Source organism: Rhamphochromis longiceps, linkage group LG3 (assembly GCF_057381845.1).
Source record: "Rhamphochromis longiceps isolate RC_006_pf linkage group LG3, R_longiceps_female_GT1.1, whole genome shotgun sequence".
NCBI lineage: Eukaryota > Metazoa > Chordata > Actinopteri > Cichliformes > Cichlidae > Rhamphochromis > Rhamphochromis longiceps.
The window spans coordinates 63,852,706-63,876,648 of record NC_140559.1 but is presented as its reverse complement, the minus strand read 5'-3'; the positions used below and the strand labels follow the sequence as shown (position 1 = coordinate 63,876,648).

Sequence of the window (23,943 nt, the reverse complement as noted above, 5' to 3'; positions counted from 1 at the left end):
TTCTCTCCCTCATAACAAGACAGCTTCTTCTGCCTGAGAACATGTTGGGAGTGATTTACTAATCCAGGGCTGCTTATTGGGGAAAATACTTCCTGTTTCCAAAGTAATCCCCATTTTTCCCAGAAAGAAATGTAAGTAGAAATCGATGATCTAAGTGAGAACATGAGCCTTTAACAATAGCAGCAAAATATCTCTCCAATCTCAATACTCCCTCTCTCGACCTCTGGAACACCAGAGGTCACAATACATTGTGTTGGGTCACTCCTCGGCCCACTCAGCTGCTTCCATGTCCATCCATGGCATCATGGACATCGGGGTCACCACTCCCGCTCTGACCCTCTCTAGCCGTCCTCTGGCTCAGCAAATCAGACAACCTCATGTCTTCTAAGTGGTCCAGTAATAAACACCAGCTCCCCCTCGAGAACACTCCATGCGTAAGATTAGGTTTTTTCTGCGTCCCTCTCTTGTGGTCCATCATGCCTCGGGCCTCCAGGATCCTCACCCCCCTGTGGTCGCCGAGATCTTGTGTAAAGCAAACCAAACACCTTTTCCTGCACCTCCCTAACTTATCATCTTTGGGACTCTTTAATCAAAAGCCTGATCCTAATTATCTTCTTGACTTATTGACTTGTATTTATATATATTCTTCAACGTTACTCATCATTTTAAAACTCTTAAAACGCTGCTTTCACGTCCCTGCATGCGTTTCCTGTCGCTTGCCTTATCTAATCATCAACATCCTGTACACAGAACTCTCGCTGCTGCAAGGCCTCCACTCTGACCTAGAATCTCCTTTCACAAGAAAATCATTATAAGCGCCTATTCTACTAAAAGATCCAAAAAAACAACCACTTTAATCAATTAAGTTTAAACATATAAGCAATTACTCCTGCATACATTTTATCACAGCTAAACGCTGCCTTGAAACAACTCCTGTGTGTTAACACTAACTTCATTTTAAAACTCACATTTCCTATGTTATAGCCTGTTTTTGGTACAGCCTTTTTATTTCATCTTGCTCCTTTGATGTAACAATACCTTCTCATTCTAGTTTATCAGACTTAACCAAAATATATGCTTTCCTTCCTTTGGTCCTTCTCTAAAGCAAGAAACTCCTATTCAGTTCCTCTTTTCTGTCACTTGTTACAGGGCCAGCTCAAGTTCAGTTAAACGCTAAATTAATTTGAGGCCCTTTGCCTGGAATCAATACTGTCATGTGTGTTTATGGACTCTGTGTCTGTAAGCGTGTGCAATCCTTCAATAACTCATATCATCCTCACAGTAGATTGGCTAATCATAGCGCTAGCCAAAGGCTCGTGACCCACAAGAGACGAATTGAGCCACAACTCCCTTAAAGGCACAAAATGCAATATGTATAAAAAGTCATTTCTACGTATAAGCTCTCCCCTTTATCCTAAAAATAAATCTATGTAATATCTGTATGTGTGTCTTCTATTCATTAATGTAATTGTCAGTTATTTTCTCTCTTTATTTTACCTTCTTTTTGTTTACCTCTTTGTTTGTGACGTGGACATCCCTAAACCATCCTGAGTTCCGGCTTCAATTTCAACCCAATTGTACCCTCTATTCTCGCAGTCGAACTCGTCTGGGCTTCACCTTCCCACTGGCCCCTGTGCCCTTCTCTTAGTGTCCTTTGTTGTCTTGTGATCCCCAGCAAACACAGTCTGTTTCTTCTCTGTTTCTTCTCCGTTGCTCTTTTCAGTATTTTCCTTTTAGATTAAATCCCAGCCTGGCAAAATATCCCATTCAGTGTCTTTAAACAGTTATGTCACACTGTTCTTACCAGCCTGCAGTTCACCGTGCATTTTCCATCACGTGCTTTTCTTCCATGCTGCTGCTGGTATCGTCAGTGTAGTTTCAGTTGCACTGTCTTTTGCCTGCTGTTAATTCTTGAAGTCCACGATGTTCTGTCGGTCTTCATCAGGAGATTAACTGTCCTATGAGCTTCTTCTCAGGATCGGGACAAGTGGGAGGTCAAGCTGTAAAATTTTAAGCCAAAATCTGGCCTGTTTTCCTCCCAATTCTGTTAATCAATGGTTTTGTACTCAAGATTCTAGGTTGAAAGAAGTCCACCTGTATTGACACACTAAAGCATACAATTAATATCCTTTTCATTTCTTTTCTTAAAACCTCCATTTGCTTCATCTGCCTGGAGTTTAACTCGTATGTTTCTCTCTCTGTGTGCTCACTTGTCACAGTCAGTTCCTTTTATGGGCATGCAAAGTTCCTGTCACACACACCATTTCCTGTCAACCTTGCAGCTGCTCAGAACCATATTTTCTGTTTCTATCTCTCCTGGTTTTTTTTACAGGCTAATAAAACTCTTGTTTTACTAAGTCTTGATCTAAAACAATTCACCCTTATTTCACGCACACACTTCTAAATATACTAAATTCTTTGCGTTTGTCAGATCGTCTCACACACACACCGCCTTTTCTCTCACACTTCCACTTCTGCACTCACTCTACTATCAACTTTCATAGTGTTATTATTATTTATTATTTTGTACAAATCACACCCAATCACTCAAAGCCTGCTACTCACAGCATTCACACACTTAAACTGTGACAAGAGTTGAGGAATATACTCACAACACGCTTTCCTAAGAGTATTTCAGACATGCCTTTCATAATCAGAAAGAGCAAGTCAAAGAAAACAATTGAAACCTCTATTAATTCTCACAGCACACACATAGAATAGAAAAAATAAAACACACCAGCATTTATTGCTGATGAGAGGTTACTCCTAAAAGTAATATGTTAGTCTTAAATATATACAGTGCACTCACTATATTTATATATCAAAACTCAGTCAATTACTATACATCCACTACGGCAACTCAAAACTTTATTTATAGCCCTCTAATGAACATAAATGGCGTCTTAAACACACACTCAACAATGTTTGCAGCAGTATTTGTAAAACCAACTGTGGTTTAAACAGTTCACTGCTGACTAATTTGCATTTTCACACTCACACACACACAGTCTAAAAATAGCTCCAGCACTGCCTCAGACTCCTTTCACACAGAGATCTCTTATTTTATATTACAAAGACGTCTTATATTTACAACCACTGTCACATCTGTCAGCTTTAGCGCCTAAACAATTTCGACAAATTTAAGTTAACGGTCCAACCGATAAAGTCCAACTTTTTTGTGATCAATTAACCAGTATCTGTCCAACAGTTTCTGGCCTCATCTCTAAAATCCCTAACTCAATTTAAAAGCGTCAACCAACCCAAACTTTGCCTGAAGCTCTATTTTTGGCATTTCACAGCCAAGGCTTACCCCGAAGTTTTAAGTTAAAGTTACACGCCCGAAGTCCAACTTCTGCTGGCCAAAAAAGCGCAGACTACCGTTCCAAACGGTAAGGAGACTCTAACTCCTAGTTATTCTGGAGTGCCCCAAGCTCCACAGTGACCAACTGACTATCCCTCTTCGAGGACAATGCCTAAGCGTCCTTGGCATTGGCAAGCGTTACCTCTGAGCACTGCGCTTCCTATCAGTCCAACTGACGTTCTTGAATAATTTATAATACTTTGGAACAACAGTAAAACAGCCAAAAAAGTGTAAGACTGAAGCAGGTCCAACCTTATAACCAATACGGGCTCCACCCCAAACAATAACCAAATTCCCTAATATACTAAAATCACTCAGCAGTCCAACTGCTTTCCACGGTCCAACCGTATTAAATCCTTTAGCGGTCCAACCGCATTCAATCATTTTTAGCAGTCCAACTGCATTAAATCCTCAGTACTGTCATGAGATTCTCATCAAAATCAAAGCAGACATTCCCCAGTAATTTCAGTGAGTAGACTTTAATTTGTAATGTCCAATTTGGCACACTTTGGAAATAATTCAACAGGTAGTGCCTTACCTTTGGATAAGCGGCTTAGAACAACAATGAGAAAAAGAGAGCTGATTATTAGCTCATCAAAACACAAAACAAAATCACAATGAATTATCGGTTAATTTCATTTAAAATAATTCATTAAGTATTTATGTACAATTCAAATTAGTTAATTACATATTTTGTTGGTTTGTTTTCTAGTTTAATTATTTTACTGACACATTTAATGAATTATTTAATGATGTATTTATTTAATTCACGTTGCTACTCCTGGCCCTGCATCGTTGTTCATAAATACATTTTATTTGTCAGCTTCACCCATCAAAGTCAGGGGGCGGGGTTAATGCTGATCAAGTCAAAACCATTGCTTTGGTCTGGTGGGCATTCTTTTAGTGGGCTTTTCTCAATACTAAGTAGGCCTACACACCAGGGTTTGGACATGTGTGGACCCAAACTATACTTTTACCCTTTTTTGTGTGTCACCAAATACACTTTAATATTTTCTAGACAAGAATGTAGTGGCATAATCTTTAACCTCTTTTGGCTCCAAACAGAAGTGACAGACTTGAGCAGGGTTCATTTAAAGGCTGACAGAAGTGGAGTGGTGACGGGGAGATGTTTGACAGGACAGTGTTTCAGCCTCCACAGGTTCATGTTGTGCTCCATCAGTCAGTGAAGATGAAGTCAGTGCTGATGAGGCTGTAGAGTGTGTGAGGGATGTGAATGAGGATGATGAAGATCTGATGATAGCAGATAAAAACAGGCTGCAGAGACTTTGAGCCATACAGGGCACACAGTGTGTGTACAGAACAGCTGAAATCATTATGGAGGCCTCACTGGAATATGGAAGCATCACAGTACAGCTTCAGTGAAGCATTAAAGTCTCTGATATGAGATGAGAAATGAAGCAGCCAGAGCTTTTTCATGAGTGGAAACCCACTGTGACTGTGAGCTGCTGCTACAGCCTCCAGATTAGCCAGCAGCTCATCCTGCTCAACATGGACCTGTGGTCAGAGTGTGTGCTGGATAATCCGGCCCAGGATGAGGCCAAACTGACATGGGATGAAATGTCTGTCACATAATTGAGCTTAGTGTAGTTTCATTTCTGCACAATTTAAAAACAACCAAAACTTTGTTCTGTCTTTTCTATGTTATACTGTAGACTTTCTTTGATACTGTGTCCAAAAGGAGCAGCTTTTACTTTGAAGGGGAGGCGTCTCTGTTTCCTCTTCAGGTTGGATGATGGAAGCAAATTAGTAGCTGTGTCCCAAAACGTCGGCTGCATCCTCCAGAGGCTGCATTTGAAGGCCGATTACATCACAGCCAGGCGATGAAGGCTGTCCGTATTTGTCGACTCCTTCAAATGTGCCCGACAAATGCGTCCTTCATTTCCCCGAATTTGAAGGATTCGTCGGGTGTGTCCTTCGTGGCCCACCATATCCCAGAATTCATATCCCAGCCAAATTTCAGCTGCCAACAATGGCAGCAGCTACTAAGTTTTCAAATTACTCTTATTAATCTTTCTGGGTCACAAAATAAACTTTTAACATATTTTCAGGCGAGAAAGTAGCTGTGTAAACTTCAAATATCTGCTTGGTTTATCAAGACATCGCATATTTGCAAAAGTGTGCCGACGTTTTCGGAGACGTCTGTTACCCACCCGCTCGCTAGCAAGCCGGGGGGTTCAATGGTCACTCCAGCCGGCAAGAGCAGCGGACGCCCGGCTTCATCGTTTTCAGACCCCGCTCTTTCGCTACTCAGGTTAAACATGATATATAAGTCACCCAGATAACTTAAAAATGTAATTGTTTGCCTTTTTTCTGTGTTTTATTTGTTCCGGAGTAAATCGGTTTGGCTGAGATCAAAGTTCCTCCGGGATTTTCACACAGCTGAATAAACGTTAAACAGGAAACTGATTAAACAGAAGTGTGAGACGGTCGAGAGTTTACGCCAGTGTCCTGTTATATTTTAGATAGCAAGGAGCAGACGGCCGAGTTTATTAAACTCCACCGACACAGCGGTGACGCAAATCTGAAGGCTAGACCGTCCCATTTCACAGCCTCGCACTTCCAGCCTTTTCGGTCTTTGAAGGACCCGGCCCACGTAGACCGCGAATACCGGGTCCTCCGAAGGATGCAGCCGACGTTTTGGGACACAGCTAGTGTGTGATGTTCTTTCAGTGTTGCACTTTGTAGACGCTCCCTGAGCACTGGTCTCACAGCCAGCTGCACATAGAGACCAGTGTTGTTAGTCCAGGTCAGAAGATGACTTGTTGGAATGAAAATGAGCTTGTAGTTTGTCTGCTTTAATAATGTGACTGGAAAATGGTGTTGGACTTCAAATATGTCCATTTCTTTCACACTTCACCTTTAAAAGTGAAGCCTTGTGGTTCCTGGAAGGAAAAACACGACTTTTTCAAGTCTTTGTCCTGTTTTTATGAGAAATGTACGACTTTAATGTGAAACATTCAGAGTTTTTTCTCTTGTTGTGTTTGTTTGAAGCTGCTTCCTGTTGGCTTCAGCTGTTTGGAGTTTCCATTTTCTAAACTTCTACATTCTGAACCTTCTTCAGCTCTGAACAGATGATGAAACACTGAATGATTTCAAGCTCACAGTTTGTCTAATAAACTTACATCTTTCATTCTTTATACAGATTGAGGGGCTGTGGTTTGTCAGAGATCAGCTGTGATTATCTGGCAGCAGCACTGAAGTCCAACCCCTCCCATCTGAGAGAGCTGGACCTGAGCTGGAACAACAAGCTGCAGGATTCAGGAGTGAAGCATCTGTGTGGTTTCCTGGAGAGTCCAGGATGTGAACTTGAAACTCTGAGGTCAGTCAGCATGTTTTAGTTGTGCTGAGATGAATATGATGTGAAAGTTGTGCTGACACTAAACTGCAGACATCAGGCTGATATTATACTGATCCACACTGAGGATCTTCATGGTAAAGTCTGTTTTCTTCTTCTCTGGTTTAGTCCATTGACTGCAGCAGAACAATGTTCACATTTCAAACCTTCAAAGAAGAAGAAAAATCCTCCACTGGATAATTCACTGTGAAACTCTCCAACTCTTCATTCCACCTTAAAGTCTGTCTGACACTGAAATCCAAAGCAAAATGTGCGTTTGCTTTACAGACAGCAGTCCAACACAAACATACACACATCATCCAAAACACAGTCCAACATCCAAATCTCCTCCACTGCCAGCATGAATGATGGGAAAGAGAAGGAGGAACCCTCTGACATTCAGGGTTAGAATGAGTTTCATGAAGCAGACTGTGAAGATCAAAGCTGCATTAGAAAGCTTACATGAATGAATGAGTGGACAGAAGTGGACAGAGATCATCTGAAGCACTTCAAAGGCTTTAAATCAGCACATTTCTCTTTATTCTTTATCAACTCTGTTAGTTTCTCTCAGTTTTCTGTGGAATGAAGCTAACAGCAGGCTAATAAGATGCTGACCAATAGGTTTCTATTAAAGGTTGTAATTTGTATATGAAAAAGTGCTTTGGCTCAGCAGGGATCAGCTTACAGGTAGAATACAGCTGCTGGATGGGATTAGCATGTCATAGCTATCTACCAAACTGCTAACTGGGGGATTTCAGGCCATCTATGGATCATTTTTGCTAACTGTTTATTCAGCTTAGGCTCACAGGGCTGCAGCCTGTGCCCTAGCTGTCATAGGGCAAGAGGCGTGGTCCACCTGCACAGGTGAGCAGTCCATCACAGGGCCAACAGAGAGAGACAGAGAAGCACTCTCTCACATCCACACCTACAGCCAATTTAGAAGCACCAATGAACCTAAGCAGCATTTCATTGGACTGTGGGAGAACATCCACCCTCCACAGAAAGGCCAACAAGCTTCAACCTACAACCTTCTTGCTTTAAGGCACTAGTGCGAACCACTTTTCCCCATTTCAGCCCAAATCCTGCATCTTCCTGTTCCTGACTCCAGGCCAGCTCCACTAACACTTTCTCATCAGACACTGCCACCTAGTGGAGGAAGTCTTAGTTCCATTTGAAGCTTCAGATTACAGTTAGTTCCTTTACAAAGAGGTGGAGGTGGTGGGGCCACAGCACCATCATCACTGAGTGCCATAGGACACTTAACCTTTGTTTCCATATGCTGGGAACTTCCTGTTGTTCCAAGGAGGACTGGAAAATGTGTGAAAATCTCCCAGTCAGTTCCTCACAGCACACTTCAATCATTTCCCTCCCACAGCATCAGGACCAGGGCTTTTTCTCTCTTTGGTCCCACTAAGAGATTTCCACACAAACACCTCATCAGTGGGACTCTCAGAGCTACCAGCCCTTTGCTACAATCACAAAGCTCTTCATTGAAATCAATGATATCAAAGCTGGAATCAAATGAGTCCAAGTCTTCTGCTGATTCAGCATCACATTCATCTTTGCTCCTTGTTCTGCATCCCCACCATGGACTTCATTCCTTTCCAAGCCAGCCTTGAGTGTCCTTTATTCAGCTCATCCTCTGCTTTACTTTTACACCTGATTTTAGCTGCTTTATCTCTCTTTCAACAAGTTTCTGTGCCTCAATCTTTTTCTTCTCTCCCTCATAACAAGACAGCTTCTTCTGCCTGAGAACATGTTGAAGTGATTTACTAATCCAGGGCTGCTTATTGGGGAAAATGCTTCCTGTTTCCAAAGTAATCCCCATTTTTCCCAGAAAGAAATGCAAGTAGAAATCGATGATCTAAGTGAGAACATGAGCCTTTAACAATAGCAGCAAAATATCTCTCCAATCTCAATACTCCCTCTCTCGACCTCTGGAACACCAGAGGTCACAATACATTGTGTTGGGTCACTCCTCGGCCCACTCAGCTGCTTCCATGTCCATCCATGGCATCATGGACATCGGGGTCACCACTCCCGCTCTGACCCTCTCTAGCCGTCCTCTGGCTCAGCAAATCAGACAACCTCATGTCATCTAAGTGGTCCAGTAATAAACACCAGCTCCCCCTCGAGAACACTCCATGCGTAAGATTAGGTTTTTTCTGCGTCCCTCTCTTGTGGTCCATCATGCCTCGGGCCTCCAGGATCCTCACCCCCCTGTGGTCGCCGAGATCTTCTGTAAAGCAAACAAAACACCTTTTCCTGCACCTCCCTAACTTATCATCTTTGGGACTCTTTAATCAAAAGCCTGATCCTAATTATCTTCTTGACTTATTGACTTGTATTTATATATATTCTTCAACGTTACTCATCATTTTAAAACTCTTAAAACGCTGCTTTCACATCCCTGCATGCGTTTCCTGTCGCTTGCCTTATCTAATCATCAACATCCTGTACTCAGAACTCTCGCTGCTGCAAGGCCTCCACTCTGACCTAGAATCTCCTTTCACAAGAAAATCATTATAAGCGCCTATTCTACTAAAAGATCCAAAAAAAACAACCACTTTAATCAATTAAGTTTGAACATATAAGCAATTACTCCTGCATACATTTTATCACAGCTAAACGCTGCCTTGAAACAACTCCTGTGTGTTAACACTAACTTCATTTTAAAACTCACATTTCCTATGTTATAGCCTGTTTTTGGTACAGCCTTTTTATTTCATCTTGCTCCTTTGATGTAACAATACCTTCTCATTCTAGTTTATCAGACTTAACCAAAATATATGCTTTCCTTCCTTTGGTCCTTCTCTAAAGCAAGAAACTCCTATTCAGTTCCTCTTTTCTGTCACTTGTTACAGGGCCAGCTCAAGTTCAGTTAAACGCTAAATTAATTTGAGGCCTTTTGCCTGGAATCAATACTGTCATGTGTGTTTATGGACTCTATATGTCTGTAAGCGTGTGCAATCCTTCAATAACTCATATCATCCTCACAGTAGATTGGCTAATCATAGCGCTAGCCAAAGGCTCGTGACCCACAAGAGACGAATTGAGCCACAACTCCCTTAAAGGCACAAAATGCAATATGTATAAAAAGTCATTTCTACGTATAAGCTCTCCCCTTTATCCTAAAAATAAATCTATGTAATATCTGTATGTGTGTCTTCTATTCATTAATGTAATTGTCAGTTATTTTCTCTCTTTATTTTACCTTCTTTTTTTTACCTCTTTGTTTGTGACGTGGACATCCCTAAACCATCCTGAGTTCCGGCTTCAATTTCAACCCAATTGTACCCTCTATTCTCGCAGTTGAACTCGTCTGGGCTTCACCTTCCCACTGGCCCCTGTGCCCTTCTCTTAGTGTCCTTTGTTGTCTTGTGATCCCCAGCAAACACAGTCTGTTTCTTCTCTGTTTCCGTTGCTCTTTTCAGTATTTTCCTTTTAGATTAAATCCCAGCCTGGCAAAATATCCCATTCAGTGTCTTTAAACAGTTATGTCACACTGTTCTTACCAGCCTGCAGTTCACCGTGCATTTTCCATCACGTGCTTTTCTTCCATGCTGCTGCTGGTATCGTCAGTGTAGTTTCAGTTGCACTGTCTTTTGCACTCTAAAAAGTAATTAATGGGATCTTTAGTCATTACTTACATATATATGTTGTTGTGAAATGAAAAATCAAGTTCATAAATACTGTTAGACTTCCTAATTAAAATTTTTATTTTATTGAGTTTGGGTGACACATAAATTATGCCTCTTTACTCAATATATAATCGTGATTTGTCTGAATTTAAAATCTTCTTTTAATCAAAAAACAATATAATTTTAAGTTCTGTCGATGTAAAATACAACTTGATGACGTGTAAACAGCTCACAGTTCCCTTCTTCTACACAAGCGGACATATTCAACAGCACGTGTTCAAGGTTTATCAAGAGCTGTGTTGGTCGCGAACGGTGAGTAATTTTATGCGAAATTACACATATCTGCAGTCGCTCTGGATTTTGTTAGTTTACTTTAAAACAACGACGTAACATACATAACATACATCTTAGCTTGCCCCCGCGTTTGTGTGTTTTAATATACACACAGCAGCTAATTCCGCGATAGCATAAATTGTTGGACTCTTTTTGGAAAATTTAACACTGACGTTACTCTAATGCAGACCACTGTAATTGTCTTATAATTTTTAAAAGATAGCGGACGTTGTTAGCCCCGGCGCAAACTACTATGCTAACGTAGCTAGCCAAGCTAAGTTGTGTTCACTGTGATTTTATTTTTGAAATGTGAAATTTATTTTTTGAAGGGAAGCATTTTATGTTAGTAATTGTTAAGAAACGCTTCTAAATTTTCGTAACGTTACGGGGTGAAGTTCAACCCCATTGGCTTCTGCGCAGGAAGTGTGGTCGCCATTAGTCCGGTGTGTCTGTTGACCGCTAAGAGCGGTTCTTCACCGGCTGCTCGGCCTATTTTCACAGGTAAAAGACCAGACTTAAGTGCACTGTGCCGCATATGGTAGGCTAGTTAGCTGTCCCTAATTTTTGGGTACTTTCCGTGTTTTGTAGAGACGTAGAGGCGACGTGCATTTGCACTGGCTGTAACATTGATATGCCTCAATAAAGGTTGAAAGTAAGAAAAAAATCAATAGCGGGCCGCCATCTTGGTTGGGTCCCCATTCGCCACCAGTGCATTTTTTCTACTGAGGAATGTATTCACCCATGGTAAATAAGGAAAATGTTTAAATATTTTTCCAAACAGATAAGGCAAGAAAGGTCAATAATCCCACATATGGTTTCAGTAGTATGCCAGTTTTTGCAACACTAGGGTGCACAAAAATGACCATAGCTGCTGACTCAGCATTGATTCCAATTTGGTTTTGGAGAATGAAATGAAAACAGATCAAGTGGGATTATTGACATTGTAGCTTGTGTATAAAAAAGTTTGGGTTTTTTTTCGTATTTACTGTCAGAAATGATTCTGTCCTGTCATGCCACACCTTATGTTTGCTTTTGTTGATAAAAACTAATATATATATATATATATATATATATATATATATATATATATATATATATACACATATATATATATATATATATATATATATATATATATATATATATATATATATATATATATATATACACATATATACATATATATATATATATATATATACACATATATACATATATATATATATATATATATATATATATACACATACATACATATATATATATATATATATATATATATATATATATATATATATATATATATATATATATCCATCCATCTTCATCCGCTTTATCCGGGGCCGGGTCGCGGGGGCAGCAGCCTAAGCAAAGAGGCCCAGACCTCTCTCTCCCCAGCCACCTCCTCCAGCTTATCCGGGGGGATACCAAGGCGTTCCCAGGCCAGCCGAGAGATATAATCTCTCCAGCGTGTCCTGGGTCTGCCCCGGGGCCTCCTCCCGGTGGGACATGCCTGGAACACCTCACCCAGGAGGCGCCCAGGGGGCATCCTTGTCAGATGCCCGAACCACCTCAGCTGGCTCCCTTCGATGTGGAGCAGCAGCTGCTCTACTCTGAGCCCCTCCCGGATGGCCGAACTTCTCACCCTATCTCTAAGGGAGAGGCCAGCCACCCTTCGGAGGAAGCTCATTTCTGCCGCTTGTATCCGCGATCTCGTTCTTTCGGTCACTACCCACAGCTCGTGGCCATAGGTGAGGGTAGGGACGTAGATCGACCGGTAAATTGAGAGCTTCGCTTTTACACTATATATATATATATATATATATATATATTTATTTTTTTGAGTTAACACATTCCTCAGTAGAAATACATGCACTGGGGGCGAGTGGAGACCCCTCCAAGATCGCGGTCGGTGGGGATACATGCTCCAACAGACTGGCCCAGTCCATGTCACCTCTATGTATATTTGATCTATGGAAAGCCACGTTAGGCTTTCCAGCACCCAGTGTATTCAGGTCTATGTAGTTTTGAATGTTTGGTTCTAGCTCACACAGCTTTGACAGGTGAAACTTATTCACTGTATTGAAGACTCACAGGTGAAGTTGAAAATACCATCTTTTGTATTTTTGTGCAGGCACAACTTTCTGGTGTTATACACTGTCCTGGCGTTGCAGATCTAGGGGTTCCAGTTAAGACGTGGTCAGCCTTCTAAAGAAAGTGGGAATCTCACCGAAATATTCAGTTACTTTGCTGTGTTTCTTGCCAGGACAAAGGCTCAAACCATCATCTTCTCCTGGTATCGAATACCAAGGGACCTTCTGAAGTAAGCTTTAACAAGTAAGCTTGAATTGAGTAATTCAGAATCATGAAGTATGGATTGGCCTTGCAAAATCTGTAAATTTGCAACCTCCACTAAGGAAGAGCTGATGAAACATTATAGGTTACGCCATATCCCCAGTGTACAGCCTCTGCCATGTCCTTACCTAGATTGTTTTTGTTCATTTAAGTCATGGGGTAGCCTAAAATCACACATATCAAGGAAACACTCAACTCACTCAACAATGAGAACCTCTGAAATACTCAGTTTCTGTTGCCAGTTCTGTAATGTGGGCACATTTTTCACTGAAAAAGAGTATTTTGAACACCTTCTATTTTTTTTCTATCATTCAGGACAACACAGTTGAAAAGCGCAGAGAAATTGCTGTTCGCTGCCTCATAGTCTATCTTGGAGAGAAGGAGGAGGATCTTTTCAAACAATACAGCGCAAGTACTTGAGTTGGTTTTTAATTTTTTGTTTAGTTTTGAATGCATGTCCCTGTTGGGTCTTTGTGTTTTGTTCATTGGATTTTCTGTTCAGGGTTGAGTATTTAAGTCATTCAGTGCCATAGACGTCTTTAGACGTCAAAATGAATCCGAACGCTCAGTGCCATAGACGCCTCTTGAGCTTTTTATTGAATTGAGAAGGTGGTGGAGTTGATTACATGGATAAAATCCCACCAGCGTGACAGTCGGCTCTACTGAGAACGAGTATTGTGGCGCGATTTTTGATCCAGCTCGTCATTTCGAGCTTGAGGTGTCTGCAGCCTGACGTCATGGTTTTTCTAGCGATTCCAGTGAACATGAACCGGATTTATCTGACCAGTATCTCCTGTTAGAAACTTCTGAAGGCAGCAGGGACCAGAATAATGAACGATTTGCTGCATAAAACGCACAGAAATTGTTGATAGACGAACCGATGGCCGGGTGGGGGGTGAACAGACTAAGTCGCGCACTCACTTGTGCACATGCGGGAGTAACACACACACACACACACACACACACACACACACACACACACACACACACACACACACACACAGACTCTCTGAATCATAAATCAGTCGCTTTTTTCTTATATATTTTTCAAATGTTGAAATTGTCTATAAACAACTATTTTTATACAAAAAATAATCTGCCAAAAGTACATTTTTACAGGTGATTTTTTTACTTCATAGTAGTAAAACTTAGTTGAGATGTTGCATGAATCATTGAAACACGAAATATTTACATCAAAGTCACTGATCTGCTAGAAAAACCTATTTACACAAAGCGCTTTTGATCCAGAAACAGGTGTTTTGTCATGAAAGTTTCTCTTTTCTACTGCAGATTTCTAAATAACAGAGGTAGAAACATTTTTTTTTGCTGCTGAAAGAAGAGAGACTCATTTTTGTCATGGTGGTTTCAGAATTCACATAGTCATAGAACAAAAATATTCTGTGAGCCTTCAAAATCAGTGAAAAAGCTAAATATCTCTGGAACTGAGGGGGGTATGAAATCTGAGAGTGGCTGGCACTGAATGAGTTAAGGGACATTCCAACCCTAAGTGAAGATATGTCTATTGCCATGTATAAGTGAGAAAAAAGCATTTCAGAATTACAATCCGAAGATGTTTATTGCCATTGTCATTGAACATAATTTGCTGAATAGAAACCTGTTTCCGTGATAAGGTGCAACATAAACACACAGGATAAAAAATTTTGTAGCCAGCGCAGTCATTTTCCTGATCTGGCAGCAGCTTTAGCAGAGCATAAACAATGGATGTGAATGGCAGGTACTAGCATTTTGTGTGCAAAAGTGATTAAAATCACTCAATAATGATACCAAGTATTCCTGGGGAGCTCAACAATCATGCTGACTGCAAATGAAAAGTATGAATTGACATGAAGGATTTTCAGGAGCCGATTTAGACTTTGGACTACATTACGACAAAGCACTGCTGTAAGCCTCCACATGGTTATAACACAGCAGTTGAAGCCACTGCCGACCAGTGTCTATAAACCAACATGCTATTTGTGCAATATTTCTTCAACAAATCAAAGACCCATCCATTGTTACTGCAGCTTACCATGCTTGTATAGTAGTGGCTGTGTGTGTTTGTTTATGGAAGCTGGAGGCTTTTCCAGCTGTTGCGTTATATCCATGCACCATGCAGTGGATGTTTACAGCGGTGTTTGTCGTAACTGCAATGTAGTCTCAAGTCTAAATCAGCTTCTGCAAATCTTCCGTGTTACTTTTGCACTTTTCATTTGCCGTGAACATGATTACTGAGCTCCCAAGAAATATTTGTTTTCATTACTGTTTTCATTTTTGTTAGTCATTTTTTTATTTATTTTTTCACTTTTGCACACAACATGCTAGCACCTGCTATTCACTTCCATTTGTTACACCCCGGCCTAGGCAACCGGAGTGCAACACGAACAAAAGTAAAAATAAAGAAAAAAAACACACAAAAAAACCCCACTAAAGCTCACCACCAAAATCCCAAAACGAAAGTATCGACAAATCTATTTACAGCTATTTACAACAAACTATTTATTTACAACAAAACACCAAACTATTTACAACACGGGGGAGATCGCGACCATGACACACTGAAACACAGGGTTTAAATACATAGAGGGAGCAATCAGGAAAATAGACAACAGGAGGGAAACACAGCTGGGGCAAATTAGAACTGACGAGACAGGGAAACGTAAACTGAAAACACTAAGATAACACAGACTTTCAAAGTAAACAGGAAACACATAACAGTCACGCCAAAAACAACACACCGACAACACCGAAACGTAACACATTGTTTGTGCTCTGCTAAAGCAAATGGATTGCTTCCGGATCAGGAGAATTAGTGTGCTGTTTACAAAAGGCTTGTTTCTCACTTTCTAACTGTGGCAATATGGCAATAGATAAAATTTCACTTAGAAGTGGAATAACCCTTAAAAATGATTTATTAGATTTTCTTTTCAAAGTGGAAAAACAAAACTGTGAAAAACAAGACATTTTTTATTTTAAACGTTGGATTATGGTTTAATTTAGCTTTTAAAAATTACAGAATGACAAAGTAAAATCACTGAAAAACACAAAAGACAACCTGTTTTGGCTTATTTTCCTACCTGTAGTAGTTCATTCCCTTATGCACGTCATCCTGAAGTGCTTGAGCTATGTATTTTATACATCCTAACATTTAATTTCTCCTACAAGGATGAGGAGGAGCTCAACGCAGACCTTGCAATGCAAATCATGAAGATTGCTATCATTGGTGATGGGCCTCCAACCATCATCGTTGAGGGATCCAAGATCCTGGAGAGGATTGATGTTGCCAGATCCTGTGCTTTGATGATGGGAGTAATCTACGCTCTGAACCTTACCTATCCCAAGCAGCTGAAATTTACCTTTGAGGTATTTCAAAAGCTATACCTTGAGCTTGATGGACAAAAAGCCAGCTCTAAAGTAATGAATCTTAAGTTTGGTATTTTCTAGAGCAGACTTGATAGACCATTCGTGAGTGAGTTTCACAAAAACCTTATTCCTGCATTTCTGGCACTACTTCATTGTGTTTTACTAAATTTTAAAGCGCTGTTCTTAAGTCTTCTGAGTTAATGTTTTGCCGTGTCTTAAATGCTGTTATTTGCACATTTTTAAGGAATGCGTTTAATTTCTCCCATGACCTGTGTTCTGAGGGTATTGGTGTGTTTTAAAGTTTGTGTAATGCCCTCTTTAGCTGGCCTTAATCTTGAGGGTGAAAAGTCAAATATGGAAGAGAATCAAGAATACTTTGTAAGAGTGCTGACAAAGTTGAATGAAAGAAGCTTTGCTCATTTTATGTTTAAATTAATGCATTTAATGTATAGCAGCCTGTCATCTTTTGTTTTGATTCACTGTCACATGTTAAAGTAAAAAAAAGAGGATTCAAGTAGTAGGTTTTATTACAATTTTAATACACAGTTCCTTAAGTTTCAGTGGGCAATTTGTGTTCTAGGAAACTGAAGCCCACAAATCTTGCACTTCGCACGCACGTTAAAGAATTGTGATGTTTGTTATTGTAATTAAATGGGTCTAACTCATTTGAATACATCTGTCTGAATTTCTATTCTTTCTGAGCACCAGGTACGAGTCCCTTAGCTGATGTCCAGGTATTTGGCATCACATCTGCCGCATTCAAACAAATACACACAACATCCATTTCTTTTTTCTGAAGGTCATGACACAAGCGCACACACAGCCCATGTTAAGGCTGACGTTCGTTTGGGAAAAAAAGTGATCGACAAGTTTCTAAGGTCTTAGAACCTTGACTTCTTTGTGGGCAGGCACCACCATGCATGAGCCTGCCTACGCGGTAGTCATGGTTATAAGACACAGCCAAATGATCAAGGTTGTATTTTGGAGCGAATTAGCCTGCTGGGAAACAGGTAAATGGCCTTATAGAATCTCCTGTGGGACCAAAAAATGACTACACTGTAACCAAAATATCATATTTGACCAACATAAATACTATTTATGCCGACAGTTAAGTTCATTTTAATTATAAATGTGTTTTATTTTGATCAAAAAGTTACTTCACTGTACATAAATATAATCTTGGATCAACTTGAATTCCTGTGTATTTGTTGACAATTATTAAGTTCATGTTACTCAGAATGTGGTTTTTTTTGTGGCCAAAAAGTAACTTCACTATACATAAAATTCACGTTGGATCAACTTAAATTTTTGTGTTCTAGTCGAAAATTATTAAGTTAATTTTACTTAAGAATGTTTTTAATTGTGGCCAAAAAAGCTACTTCACCATACTCAAAAATATTGCTTTGAATTAATGTTATTCTGCCAGAAGTTGGCTTAACTCAAAAATTCTAGTGGAAAACGTTAACATGTTTTTTTTATTTGAACCAATGTTTTACTTATTAGAGTGTGCCTGCTGTTAATTCTTGAAGTCCACGATGTTCTGTCGGTCTTCATCAGGAGATTAACTGTCCTATGAGCTTCTTCTCAGGATCGGGACAAGTGGGAGGTCAAGCTGTAAAATTTTAAGCCAAAATCTGGCCTGTTTTCCTCCCAATTCTGTTAATCAATGGTTTTGTACTCAAGATTCTAGGTTGAAAGAAGTCCACCTGTACTGACACACTAAAGCATACAATTAATATCCTTTTCATTTCTTTTCTTAAAACCTCCATTTGCTTCATCTGCCTGGAGTTTAACTCGTATGTTTCTCTCTCTGTGTGCTCACTTGTCACAGTCAGTTCCTTTTATGGGCATGCAAAGTTCCTGTCACACACACCATTTCCTGTCAACCTTGCAGCTGCTCAGAACCATATTTTCTGTTTCTATCTCTCCTGTTTTGTTTTTTTTACAGGCTAATAAAACTCTTGTTTTACTAAGTCTTGATCTAAAACAATTCACCCTTATTTCACGCACACACTTCTAAATATACTAAATTCTTTGCGTTTGTCAGATCGTCTCACACACACACCGCCTTTTCTCTCACACTTCCACTTCTGCACTCACTCTACTATCAACTTTCATAGTGTTATTATTATTTATTATTTTGTACAAATCACACCCAATCACTCAAAGCCTGCTACTCACAGCATTCACACACTTAAACTGTGACAAGAGTTGAGGAATATACTCACAACACGCTTTCCTAAGAGTATTTCAGACATGCCTTTCATAATCAGAAAGAGCAAGTCAAAGAAAACAATTGAAACCTCTATTAATTCTCACAGCACACACATAGAATAGAAAAAATAAAACACACCAGCATTTATTGCTGATGAGAGGTTACTCCTAAAAGTAATATGTTAGTCTTAAATATATACAGTGCACTCACTATATTTATATATCAAAACTCAGTCAATTACTATACATTCACTACGGCAACTCAAAACTTTATTTATAGCCCTCTAATGAACATAAATGGCGTCTTAAACACACACTCAACAATGTTTGCAGCAGTATTTGTAAAACCAACTGTGGTTTAAACAGTTCACTGCTGACTAATTTGCATTTTCACACTCACACACACACAGTCTAAAAATAGCTCCAGCACTGCCTCAGACTCCTTTCACACAGAGATCTCTTATTTTATATTACAAAGACGTCTTATATTTACAACCACTGTCACATCTGTCAGCTTTAGCGCCTAAACAATTTCGACAAATTTAAGTTAACGGTCCAACCGATAAAGTCCAACTTTTTTGTGATCAATTAACCAGTATCTGTCCAACAGTTTCTGGCCTCATCTCTAAAATCCCTAACTCAATTTAAAAGCGTCAACCAACCCAAACTTTGCCTGAAGCTCTATTTTTGGCATTTCACAGCCAAGGCTTACCCCGAAGTTTTAAGTTAAAGTTACACGCCCGAAGTCCAACTTCTGCTGGCCAAAAAAGCGCAGACTACCGTTCCAAACGGTAAGGAGACTCTAACTCCTAGTTATTCTGGAGTGCCCCAAGCTCCACAGTGACCAACTGACTATCCCTCTTCGAGGACAATGCCTAAGCGTCCTTGGCATTGGCAAGCGTTACCTCTGAGCACTGCGCTTCCTATCAGTCCAACTGACGTTCTTGAATAATTTATAATACTTTGGAACAACAGTAAAACAGCCAAAAAAGTGTAAGACTGAAGCAGGTCCAACCTTATAACCAATACGGGCTCCACCCCAAACAATAACCAAATTCCCTAATATACTAAAATCACTCAGCAGTCCAACTGCTTTCCACGGTCCAACCGTATTAAATCCTTTAGCGGTCCAACCGCATTCAATCATTTTTAGCAGTCCAACTGCATTAAATCCTCAGTACTGTCATGAGATTCTCATCAAAATCAAAGCAGACATTCCCCAGTAATTTCAGTGAGTAGACTTTAATTTGTAATGTCCAATTTGGCACACTTTGGAAATAATTCAACAGGTAGTGCCTTACCTTTGGATAAGCGGCTTAGAACAACAATGAGAAAAAGAGAGCTGATTATTAGCTCATCAAAACACAAAACAAAATCACAATGAATTATCGGTTAATTTCATTTAAAATAATTCATTAAGTATTTATGTACAATTCAAATTAGTTAATTACATATTTTGTTGGTTTGTTTTCTATTTTAATTATTTTACTGACACATTTAATGAATTATTTAATGATGTATTTATTTAATTCACGTTGCTACTCCTGGCCCTGCATCGCTGTTCATAAATACATTTTATTTGTCAGCTTCACCCATCAAAGTCAGGGGGCGGGGTTAATGCTGATCAAGTCAACACCATTGCTTTGGTCTGGTGGGCATTCTTTTAGTGGGCTTTTCTCAATACTAAGTAGGCCTACACACCAGGGTTTGGACATGTGTGGACCCAAACTATACTTTTACCCTTTTTTGTGTGTCACCAAATACACTTTAATATTTTCTAGACAAGAATGTAGTGGCTTAATCTTTAACCTCTTTTGGCTCCAAACAGAAGTGACAGACTTGAGCAGGGTTCATTTAAAGGCTGACAGAAGTGGAGTGGTGACGGGGAGATGTTTGACAGGACAGTGTTTCAGCCTCCACAGGTTCATGTTGTGCTCCATCAGTCAGTGAAGATGAAGTCAGTGCTGATGAGGCTGTAGAGTGTGTGAGGGATGTGAATGAGGATGATGAAGATCTGATGATAGCAGATAAAAACAGGCTGCAGAGACTTTGAGCCATACAGGGCACACAGTGTGTGTACAGAACAGCTGAAATCATTATGGAGGCCTCACTGGAATATGGAAGCATCACAGTACAGCTTCAGTGAAGCATTAAAGTCTCTGATATGAGATGAGAAATGAAGCAGCCAGAGCTTTTTCATGAGTGGAAACCCACTGTGACTGTGAGCTGCTGCTACAGCCTCCAGATTAGCCAGCAGCTCATCCTGCTCAACATGGACCTGTGGTCAGAGTGTGTGCTGGATAATCCGGCCCAGGATGAGGCCAAACTGACATGGGATGAAATGTCTGTCACATAATTGAGCTTAGTGTAGTTTCATTTCTGCACAATTTAAAAACAACCAAAACTTTGTTCTGTCTTTTCTATGTTATACTGTAGACTTTCTTTGATACTGTGTCCAAAAGGAGCAGCTTTTACTTTGAAGGGGAGGCGTCTCTGTTTCCTCTTCAGGTTGGATGATGGAAGCAAATTAGTAGCTGTGTCCCAAAACGTCGGCTGCATCCTCCAGAGGCTGCATTTGAAGGCCGATTACGTCACAGCCAGGCGATGAAGGCTGTCCGTATTTGTCGACTCCTTCAAATGTGCCCGACAAATGCGTCCTTCATTTCCCCGAATTTGAAGGATTCGTCGGGTGTGTCCTTCGTGGCCCACCATATCCCAGAATTCATAGCGCGGCCCAGCCAAATTTCAGCTGCCAACAATGGCGGCTGCTACTAAGTTTTCAAATTACTCTTATTAATCTTTCTGGGTCACAAAATAAACTTTTAACATATTTTCAGGCGAGAAAGTAGCTGTGTAAACTTCAAATATCTGCTTGGTTTATCAAGACATCACATATTTGCAAAAGTGTGCCGACGTTTTCGGAGACGTCTGTTACCCACCCGCTCGCTAGCAAGCCGGGGGGTTCAATGGTCACTCCAGCCGGCGAGAGCAGCGGACGCCCGGCTTCATCGTTTTCAGACCCCGCTCTTTCGCTACTCAGGTGAAACACGATATATAAGTCACTCGGAGAACTTAAAAATGTAATTGTTTGCCTTTTTTCTGTGTTTTATTTGTTCCGGAGTAAATCGGTTTGGCTGAGATCAAAGTTCCTCTGGGATTTTCACACAGCTGAATAAACGTTAAACAGGAAACTGATTAAACAGAAGTGTGAGACGGTCGAGAGTTTACGCCAGTGTCCTGTTATATTTTAGATAGCAAGGAGCAGACGGCCGAGTTTATTAAACTCCACCAACACAGCGGTGACGCAAATCTGAAGGCTAGACCGTCCCATTTCACAGCCTCGCACTTCCAGCCTTTTCAGTCTTTGAAGGACCCGGCCCACGTAGACCGCGAATACCGGGTCCTCCGAAGGATGCAGCCGACGTTTTGGGACACAGCTAGTGTGTGATGTTCTTTCAGTGTTGCACTTTGTAGACGCTCCCTGAGCACTGGTCTCACAGCCAGCTGCACATAGAGACCAGTGTTGTTAGTCCAGGTCAGAAGATGACTTGTTGGAATGAAAATGAGCTTGTAGTTTGTCTGCTTTAATAATGTGACTAGAAAAAGGTGTTGGACTTCAAATATGTCCATTTCTTTCACACTTCACCTTTAAAAGTGAAGCCTTGTGGTTCCTGGAAGGAAAAACACGACTTTTTCAAGTCTTTGTCCTGTTTTTATGATAAATGTACGACTTTAATGTGAAACATTCAGAGTTTTTTCTCTTGTTGTGTTTGTTTGAAGCTGCTTCCTGTTGGCTTCAGCTGTTTGGAGTTTCCATTTTCTAAACTTCTACATTCTGAACCTTCTTCAGCTCTGAACAGATGATGAAACACTGAATGATTTCAAGCTCACACTTTGTCTAATAAACTTACATCTTTCATTCTTTATACAGATTGAGTTTCTGTGGTTTGTCAAAGATCAGCTGTGATTATCTGGCAGCAGCACTGAAGTCCAACCCCTCCCATCTGAGACAGCTGGAGCTGCAAGGAAACAACCTGAAGCATCCAGATGTGAAGCAGCTGTCTGATCTTCAGCAGAGTCCAGACTACAGACTGGAGACTCTGAGGTCAGTAGAGTGATGGAGTGAGTGGGTGGTGCTGTCAGCAGTATTGTACTAAACACAGTCAGTATGAAACAAAGATCCAGTGTTTCCTGTAAAGCTGCAGCTTCTCAGTGAAGCTGTGAGAGGAGAACGGTGACAGGCTTCAGGATTGGACACAAACACTTCCTGTTTCTCACCTTTATGGTCACCATGGTAACGGCTGACACGCTCTGATCAAACGCTGTCAACAGCCAATCAGCTCTCTGAACAAAGCAGCACGCAGACCAATGACTGCATTCATTTCCAAGTTTAAAGCAGTGAAGAACACAGTCTGTAGGTGAGGAAGAATTTAGTGAGAGCAGATGTTTGGATGGAATTCCTCCAGTTAACAGCTGGAACCGTCCATCTGGATTGTTGGGCTTGTTGTTGGGGTTCCTACAGAGCTCAGAGTGGACACACCAAGGTTCTTCTAATGAATGAAAGTCCAAACTCAAACTAGGAGGGAAAAACATTTTCATCAACTTCAATAAAAATCCAAAGATTAGAAAAAGTGAAGCAACAATGAGTCCTAGTACAGTCCCAGCACTGAAGTCCCTGCTGCTCTTTATACTGGATGTGCTGCATCACTGACTGACAGCTGATGAAGAGTCTCTGGAAACACTCGTTTATCTCCTCTGCTCTTCCTTCTTCTCTCTGCAGGTGATGATGATGGTAAACAGGACGGTGTGTGTGCTGAGAGAGGAGGAGCTGTGTCCTGATGATCCAGAGAGGTTGAAGCAGCAGCAGCTTGTGTGTAGAGACGCTCTGACTGGGCCATGTTACTGGGAGGTGGAGAGGAGAGCTTCATCCAGCAGTGACTGACAGAGGAATGAGAAGAAGTGCAGATGACTGTCAGTGCTGCAGAGTGAACTGCTCTGAGAACAGCTCCACTGTCAGACACAATGTAGAGTCCAGCATCATCCCTGTGTGTCCCTCTGGATCTGACAGAGGATCATCAGTGTATCTGGACTGCTCTGCTGCTGCTCTGTCCTTCTACAGTCTCTGCACAGTCTCTGTCTGACTCTGGCTACATTTTTGGCATTTATATTCTTGGTTGCTCTCTTTATATTTTTCACATGCAAAATGTGCCCATCTTTGGCAAGATTCACACTGCACCTGGAAAGGAAAAATAAATGGCTCATATTCTGTTTGGTGAATACTATTACTCAACATTTTAATTATGATTGGCAAGTAATGATACTAA

General features: G+C 40.6%; 1 long non-coding RNA gene across 3 annotated transcripts; it reads left to right on the top strand.

Annotated features, from left to right (window-relative positions):
* The first annotated feature begins 8,249 nt into the window (after nucleotides 1–8,249).
* Nucleotides 8,250–22,682, top strand: LOC146675713 (uncharacterized). Of its 3 annotated transcripts, XR_014910312.1 has the most exons (5): nucleotides 8,250–11,191; nucleotides 12,825–13,027; nucleotides 13,361–13,457; nucleotides 16,208–16,405; nucleotides 22,551–22,682. It is a non-coding gene; the product is annotated as an uncharacterized LOC146675713 (long non-coding RNA). The 3 variants fall into 3 exon arrangements; XR_014910311.1 differs by lacking the exon at nucleotides 8,250–11,191 and having other exon boundaries at nucleotides 12,046–13,013; XR_014910310.1 differs by lacking the exon at nucleotides 8,250–11,191 and having other exon boundaries at nucleotides 12,046–13,027.
* The last annotated feature ends 1,261 nt before the right edge of the window (nucleotides 22,683–23,943 follow it).